Here is an 8,608-nt window from a genome sequence, read left to right as displayed (position 1 = left end):
CTTCTTTTTCTTTTTCTTCTTACCAATTTCCTGCCAGCCATCCTCTGAATGAGCCTTCATCAGGGTGGCAGCAGTAATAGCGTTCACGGAGTCCATTTCAGGGAAGGGGGTAGAGGGAGGGGTGCAGGGGTTCCAGCTGTCCCCATCACCATGCTCTCCTTCCTCCTCGCTCGGGGAGAAAACAGAGTCATTTTTCCTTTTCCTCAAGTCCAGCTCCTGGGAGCACTGAGGGGAAAGGGGTGCAGCCGATGCACCAGTCTCCTCTTCCCCCTCACCCACCAGCTGCTGCAGATCCTCCGTGATGGACTGGATGGAGGAGAGGAGGGCATCTGTAGGACTTGCAGAGTCTGAGAAAAGCAGCTCTGCTGAATCCTGGGTATCCTCGCTGGACCCGCTTCACCGGGGGGCCCCACACTGGCCCTCGTTCTGAGGAGCAGGAGTGGGGGAGGGGTCCTCGCTGTTCTCGGGGGTTTTCAAACCCTCGTGCTTGTCTGGTGCAGTCTGCAGTTGTGGGGGCGTAGTGGATTTCTCTTCCACCGGCCCCGGAGCCACAGCAGGACTGATCCTGGCTGGAGGCTGAGAGTCTTTGTCCAACAAGGGTTCTTTGTTTGACTTGTTATTTGCTTTGGATTTTCAGGCCGGTTTGGCTGAAACAAGCACTGCCTCATCCTTTCTCATTTTGAGTTTATTGGCGTAGGCGTGAGGGCAGTTCTTAAAAACGTGTCCTTCCGAGCCACATAAATTGCAATTTGGCAGCATTGAACAGTCAGAGGATAAATGTCCCTGTTTGCCACAGGTCTTGCAGCATTTCACAGTGCAGGACAATGCCAGGTGTCCCACAGCACCACAGCGCTGACACACCTTTGGTTGTCCCACATAAAAAACATAGCCATTGCAGGTGCCCAGCCGGATTGTAGAGGGCAGGTGCCTTAAGCCTCCATTTACATTGTCCGGTAGCAAACGAACCTCGAATTTCCTTGCCTCCTGTTTTTATACTGTCAACATCTCTAACCTCAGTTCCATGGTGGACGGTGCAGTACTGGTTAAGCCAGGTTTGAATGTCCTCCGTCTTTGCCAGATTCGAGAACATAACAACATGCACTGTTTTCCTCTCTCTCTGTGTCAGAGGCTGCAAGTTGATCTTCTCAAGGGCAGGAACTTTCCCTCTTTTTGCCTCAAACACATCCACACATCGTTCAAACAGAGAATAGGTAGCAAAAACAACCTCAAATGCTTTCTGACCTGGGAGAGCGAAGATGAAATCCAAGTGCCGAGGTTCAAAGCCAAGTTCCTTCTGCAACACTTTTCTACTGAACTGCATGCGATCCATGAAGAGGTCATCCAAAACCTCAAAACGCACAGCATTCTTGCGGGATCCAAAAGTTGCCATTTCGTAAACTGCAAAACAAACACTGCTTCCACAAAACAAGCAAACAATCCAACTACTCCACCTACAGGATGATCAAGGTATCTCCACTGCCAGGTAAGTATAAGTTATATAAGGCCCTGCAAGCGGCCCGGACCCACAGCACAAAGTGCGCAGCCTAGCCCAGCTCCTCGCCCCGCACGCCACTGCCTCCTGCTGGGCCCACTCTTTCGCACACTCACACGCCACACTAACACTCAAAAGGGTGGGCAAAACGAGAAAACGAGCACGCCGTTTCCTACACATCTGCAGTCGCCAATGCGCATTCGCTGCATGTCCCGGGATGCAATTCGGCCTCATTTGCATAACACCAGACCCACAAATCGCTACGCAGGCTCGCGTCGTGCGCCTGCCACGCACCGAACAAACACTGGAGCCTTTTCAGCAATTTCCAAAAAATGGGCCTGCTCGCCTGCTCGCCTGCCCACAAGGCTCCGTCTCTTACCCGCTTTCCAGAGCCTGCTGCCTTCTGTGCTGTTCTCTCGGCACCACTGCAGCGCACACAACACGCTCCGCCGCAGGGAAGGCTCGCTCCGTGTGCACACGTCCTTTCAATGCCAGTTCAACAAGTGCTCCGCATTAGCGGCGTCAGGGCTCCGGCGTGCCACACCTCACCTCGCACAGCCCCCTCTTCGAATGTCTGGTGCTGGGCATGCCCCACTCTCCTCCACCTTATCTTATCGCGTGTGACCACCGACAATGGCCACAATGTCGGGGAATGGCACCTGTAAAGTGTTAATTGGGGCACAGGAACAGCCCGTCTCGTCCTGGGGGCCGGCTTCAAAGACAATAAAGCAAACACAGCGTGGCGGGGGAAGAAGACGACACGACACATGCAGGTACATTCAGCTCCGGCGGGAACGAGTCATTTGTCGGTCTTTTCAAGTGCTGGGAGCCGAGTAATCCTTCGCTTGTATCGTTTCTCCCCTGTGACTAGATCTCACCCTGCGACTCTCGACTGGGCTCACCCACGGCAGCCCAGCAGGTGTGAGCCTAGCCGGCACCCGGATGGGAGATTCCCCCCGGAAAAGCTCAGGTTGCTGCTGCTCCTGCAAGAGGTGTGACTGGGACCAGTAGGGAGCGCTCACCCTGCGGTTTGTGTGGCTTTCTTATGCCCCAGCATCCTGATGGCGACCCTCCTTGGCCATTAAGAAATCCCAGGGCGTCTCTCAAAAAGAGCCGCCGGGGGTGTCACTCTGGTGTTAGTGTTCCCCTTTACCAATCAGTCGGGGTCTCCTCCTAATCCCCGTCTCTTATGTAACAATCAATGACGAGGCCCCCCTGTCCCGCGATATTGTATTTGTCCCCTGGCCGCTGGCTGGCGCCGTGAGATTTAGTACTCGCGCAAGAGAGCGCGAACGCGGTCCCCTGCCCCCCACAAAGTGTGCGCTCCAGGTTCCCTCTCGGGGCTCTGCAACACAGCGGAAAGGCAGCGAGAAGGAGCCTCTTGCTCTGACGCCGCAAGGCCACAAGAGGGCGGAGGTGCAGAGCGCCCGGCCGACATGTTGGACTGGTGTGCTTTATGTGCTGAAATAAACACGCGACAGCCCAGAAATGTTTTGAGTGCTGTGCACTGGAGGTTTTTGTCTTGTGAAGACTTGCCTTGTGCTCCTCCAAGCAGTTTGTTTGTTCTCCTCCAGTGCGGGACAAGCCAACACAAGGGAGCACATTCGCCAACATCCAGGTACGCAATGTGATTTGGAAAGCAGCTCCTTTCCAAAGAGTTGCACACGAACGATCCTTCAGTCCCGCTCGGGGGGCACGGAGCCCCAGCCACACACAGCTTCAAGTAGCGAGTCAGGCACCATAGCTTTCGCTTGTGGCCACACCACCCTGAATGTGCCCGATCTCGTCTGATCTCTGAAGCTAAACAGGGATGGGCCTGGTTAGTACTTGGATGGGAGACCGCATGGGAATACCAGGTGCTGTAAGCTTTTAAGCGCAGGAGGCGCCCTATCCCCGCTCGCTCGCTCATTCCCCTGTTCACACGTGCAGTGCGGCTTGTCCGTCTGTTTATTTGTCAGCTTTGGCGAGACACGGGTGCTTGTGTATTAGCGTGAGCGTTTTTTATTCTGATCATGAACAGTTTTACAAGTCCGCAAAGGATCGAGGAAAGGTTTATCGCCAGCTGAAAAGAGACACAGCGCTTCGGCTGTGGAGACTTGTTCGGCTGGCGTTCGGGGAGTCGCGTTTTTCAGAATTGTATTGAGATCGTTTTCCACAGAGCTCAGATGTCAAAGCACAGCAGCAGCTCTCCACAGCGATCCTCTAGAGCGCCCTTTCAGCTCCGTCCTCATTGGAAGGAAGCAAGAGTGAAAGGCTGAAGTGAAATAGAGCGGGGACGAAGGCAGTGAAGAGAGAGAACGTGGGAAGAAGAGAAAAACGCAAGGGAAAAAAAGCAGCGTCGCAAAAGAGGTGACGGAGCTGTCCTCTCTATAAGAAGGAGAAGAAGAAGAGGATTTGTTTGTCTTTAGTAAGACTTTGTTTTTTGTGAATTTTTGTGTTTTTTTGGTGTTTTTTGTTGATTTTTGAAGCCCTCCCCTTCAGCCTAGCTCTGTTTGGGGAGGGGAGAGACTTTTGGTTTTTTTTTTGTTGCTTTTTTGTTGCTTTCTGAGTCCTGTTTGTGTTTTAATGGAAGGAAAAAACATGGAGGCAGAGAATGTTATTGTAGTGGAGGAGGAGAGTGGTGTAGGAAAGAGAAGGATGAGGAATTCGGACCGACCCCCCCGGCGGGTTTTTGCAAGGGCGCATACTGTTGTGGTGGATGTGAGCGGTGTGGAGAAACCATCTGTGGGTGCTATTATCGCAGCTGTGCACGGCGTCTGTGGGGAGGGCTCTCTTTTTGCCTGCCACCCCCGGACGCCAAAAGAGTTTGAACTGACTCTGGACTCAAAGGAACATGCAGACGCGGTGGCTGTGGGGCTGGATGTGCAGGGCACACCCTGCTACTGACGCTGGCTGGAGCGGAAGGAGGTAGTGGTGTCCTTCCTCCATTTCCCGGCATATATCTCAAACGAGACTATCAAGGAGAAGCTGAGTAGCTGGGGGGTGAGAGTGATTTCGGACATCAGGATGCGCCACTACCCTGGGACCACCATTGCTGATGGCATGAGGTTTGTTCGGATTCGCTTTCCCGAGCATGTACAGATGCAGCCATTCAAAATGGGTGAGGTATTTCGCGGCATACCCCGGTGGGCGTGTCGCGGTATCACGCGGTATCACGCAGTTCACGTGTGTCACGTGACTAACTATCCGGCGTCGCCTTGTAAAACCGCCAGGGGGAGCTTAACCTCTCATGTACAGCATTTGAGCCTTTAATTTTGAACTGTGTATTACAGCATGTTAATCATCAGTCATTAAAATGTTGGTATATTTTATGAAAGCAAGATTGCTCAGTTGGACAAAAGTACACAACCTACCTTTATCAGAAATATTTATGCATCAAAGCCTTTACTGAAGATATTACTAATAGTATTAATAATGGATGACTTTGGACAAGCTGTATACTCAAAGTATAATTTCTTTAGCACATTTGTACAAGCACTTGGAATCTGTCCAAGCCATACTTTGTCAGGCATTTTGTTTTACTTCAACGGGCATAAAAACTTCCTTGCTTTTAACAGGGCGTTTCATAATTTCTAACTACGAAAATGATTTAAAATGCGACACCTATCATGAAAAGAAAAAAATACACACCAGTATTCCATTTCTCCCTAAACATTGTAAGCTTCGAAGTCTTTAACTAACGTGATACCGGAGTCAACAAGCATACTTTTAGAATTTGATTAAAAGGGAATATAATATGGAATCGCGTATCTCAAGAATTTAATAACGGTATGATTATATCCGTGTACTGCGGCAGAGCTGTGTAGGGCTGTTTCGCCTGCTTGTTTATGCGAGCTGTCTTGTAGCCTACTGGTCTAGGTGCGTGACTACCAACTGGTAGTCTGTGTGTTCGAATCCAGCTGGTGCTGGACCTTCCAGTTTTATTTATTTATTTTTTAATCGCGTAACACAAACATATTACCGTATGCAAACTGTACTGTATACAATATGTATATGTATATTTAATGTCTTAACTGTGCCCGTTTAAGTATTGGATATTCATATCTAATTTTACCACTGAAGGGAAATCTTAACATAAACATACAGTATATGGCTGGTCTCGTTACTTTAAAGAAAAAAATACACACCAGTATTCCATTTCTCCCTAAACATTGTAAGCTTCGAAGTCTTTAACTAACGTGATACCGGAGTCAACAAGCATACTTTTAGAATTTGATTAAAAGGGAATATAATATGGAATCGCGTATCTCAAGAATTTAATAACGGTATGATTATATCTGTGTACTGCGGCAGAGCTGTGTAGGGCTGTTTCGCCTGCCTGTTCATGCGAGCTGTCTTGTAGCCTACTGGTCTAGGTGCGTGACTACCAACTGGCAGTTTGTGTGTTTGAATCCAGCTGGTGCTGGACCTTCCAGTTTTATTTATTTATTTTTTAATCGCGTAACACAAACATATTACCGTATGCAAACTGTACTGTATACAATATGTATATGTATATTTAATGTCTTAACTGTGCCCGTTTAAGTATTGGATATTCATATCTAATTTTACCACTGAAGGGAAATCTTAACATAAACATAATAATTAATAATAATAATTCCTTACACTTATATAGCGCTTTTCTGGACACTCCACTCAAAGCGCTTTACAGGTAATGGGGACTCCCCTCCACCACCACCAATGTGCAGCATCCACCTGGATGATGCGACGGCAGCCATAGTGCGCCAGAACGCTCACCACACATCAGCTATCAGTGGGGAGGAGAGCAGAGTAATGTAGCCAATTCATAGAAGGGGATTATTAGGAGGCCATGATTAGTAAGGGCCAATTGGAAATTTGGCCAGGACACCGGGGTTACACCCCTACTCTTTTCGAGAAGCGCCCTGGGATTTTTAATGACCACAGAGAGTCAGGACCTCGGTTTTACGTCTCATCCGAAGGACGGCGCCTGTTTACAGTATAGTGTCCCCATCACTATACTGGGGCATTAGGACCCACATGGACCGCAGGGTGAGCGCCCCCTGCTGGCCCCACTAACACCTCTTCCAGCAGCAACCTTAGTTTTTTTCCCAGGAGGTCTCCCATCCAGGTACTGACCAGGCTCACACCTGCTTAGCTTCAGTGGGTTGCCAGTTGTGAGTTGCAGGGTGATATGGCTGCTGGCCATGTTGCAGGGTGATATGGCTGCTGGCCATACAGTATATGGCTGGTCTCGGTACTTTAAAGAAAAAAATACACACCAGTATTCCATTTCTCCCTAAACATTGTAAGCTTCGAAGTCTTTAACTAACGTGATACCGGAGTCAACAAGCATACTTTTAGAATTTGATTAAAAGGGAATATAATATGGAATCGCGTATCTCAAGAAATTAATAACGATATAATTATATTCATGTTGCAAAAGAACTGCAACGGACATAAAAACTCCCTTGCATGGTTTCATTACGACCAGAATCGGTCTTGAGATATTTTTAACTTGATTTACAGTTTTTGAGAGGTATGTCTTAACACCGATACTACAGTGCTTAAGTACTGCTCACGTTTATGTTTCTAGGTTTATATTATGCATTTCATACGGTCAAATTACTTTTGAGCAACTAATAAGAAGCGCGAAACGGTATGCGTTTTACTTTCGTTTTGTGCTGGAACCCGTGGATTGATTAGAGATATCAAGTACATACAAGTCATTTTTTAAATGTTGTAGTTCGTCTTGAAAAAATGTTACGAGTACATCATCTATCAACAATCACACAGGTTCTGTTTCCATATTGCGGATTTTGGTTAGGTATTATCAAATCCGGTGGCGCTGTTAGTTTACTGAGTCCCATGTCACATGGTCTGTGATTGAAACCTGTAAAACTGGTTTAATTCATCACAGCCAGCACTCTTCAGGTGTGAGGGTCAAGGGGACAAGGGGATCGTGAGCTGTGTCTAGGTGAATGGTTCCCTCACGAGCTTCTTTCCAGTGACCTTGCCTGGGGGCACCGCCACCTCGTTGATCTACCAATATGCTGACGACACCAGACTGACGTTGGCGGAGATCTCGGCCATTTTAGAGGTGGTGCAGGCCTACTGCGCTGCCTCGGGCGCCAAGGTAAACTTGGAGAAGTCTGAGGTCATGCCGGTGGGGAGGGCAGACCTTGCCCCGCTCTTCGGCTACCCTTTCAGGGTTGAGACGGGTCACCTGAAGGTCCTTGGCGTCTACATTAACGCTGATGAGCAGGCCACTGGGCTTCTCCTGTGGAAGGAGAAGCTCATTAAGATGAGGGCCAATTAAATCGGTGGAGACACAGGTCCCTGACCCTAAAGGGAAGGGTCCTGCTCGTTAACACACTGTGCCTGTCCCTCTTGTGGTACCCATTGTCTGTGATGCCTCTTCCTGAACGGGTAGAGAATGAGATTAGGCAACTGGTGGTTGGATTCGTGTGGGAGGGGAAGCCTCCGCGGGTCACTCATGACATCCTTATTGGGGAAATCTCCAGGGGTGGGCTGAAGCTGTGTGATGTAGGCCTGAAGCTGAAAAGCTTTAGGCTGAAAGTAGTGAAGAAGTTCCTTGACCTGGATAATGTCAGCATTTGGAAGCTTGGTATGGCAAGCTACCTCGAGACTTGCGGGGGCTTGGGGCAGGAGACCCTCCTGGTGAGGCTCACTCCGGGGTTGATAAAACATCTGCCCTCCTTTTACAGGGAGGTCCTGCTGGCGAGGGGGTAGTTCATGTCCCAGCATGTCTCCTACACGTCGGAGACCCGGGCCCAGCTTCTGGAACAGCCTCTGTTCCTCAACCCCCTGCTGGTGTCTCGATGGAACAGGCAGCTCTACGGGGCTGGCATATCCAAGGTCAAGGATCTTCTTTATGAAGTAAAGGACGGATTTCTGCCCACCCAGGCTATTGTCGACGCTGTGCGAGAGGTCGACGACAAGCTGCCTGTCAGTAAGATCCGTCAGGATTACGAGCAGCTCAAACTCGGTCTCCCGGACAGTTGGCTGGAGAAGCTCCATCTACAAGACGGGGCAGCAGGCCCGGGCTGGCCGGAGCTGAGGGTGAAGTGGGGGGACCGTGGGGTGGACCTCCTGGGGTGCACCACCAGCATGTTCTACAGGCTGATGATGGCGAAA

The 8,608-nt window shown here is 49.6% G+C and overlaps 1 non-coding gene across 1 annotated transcript; it reads left to right on the top strand.

The window, feature by feature from the left end:
- Positions 1 to 3,241: 3,241 nt before the first annotated feature.
- LOC138245361 (5S ribosomal RNA) lies at positions 3,242 to 3,360 on the top strand. The gene has a single exon (XR_011193971.1). It is a non-coding gene; the product is annotated as a 5S ribosomal RNA (ribosomal RNA).
- The last annotated feature ends 5,248 nt before the right edge of the window (positions 3,361 to 8,608 follow it).

The sequence above is a fragment of the Lepisosteus oculatus genome, chromosome 14, assembly GCF_040954835.1.
Source record: "Lepisosteus oculatus isolate fLepOcu1 chromosome 14, fLepOcu1.hap2, whole genome shotgun sequence".
Taxonomy (NCBI): Eukaryota; Metazoa; Chordata; class Actinopteri; order Semionotiformes; family Lepisosteidae; genus Lepisosteus; species Lepisosteus oculatus.
The sequence above is the reverse complement of the archived record's forward strand: the minus strand, read 5'-3'. Positions and strand labels throughout refer to the sequence as shown.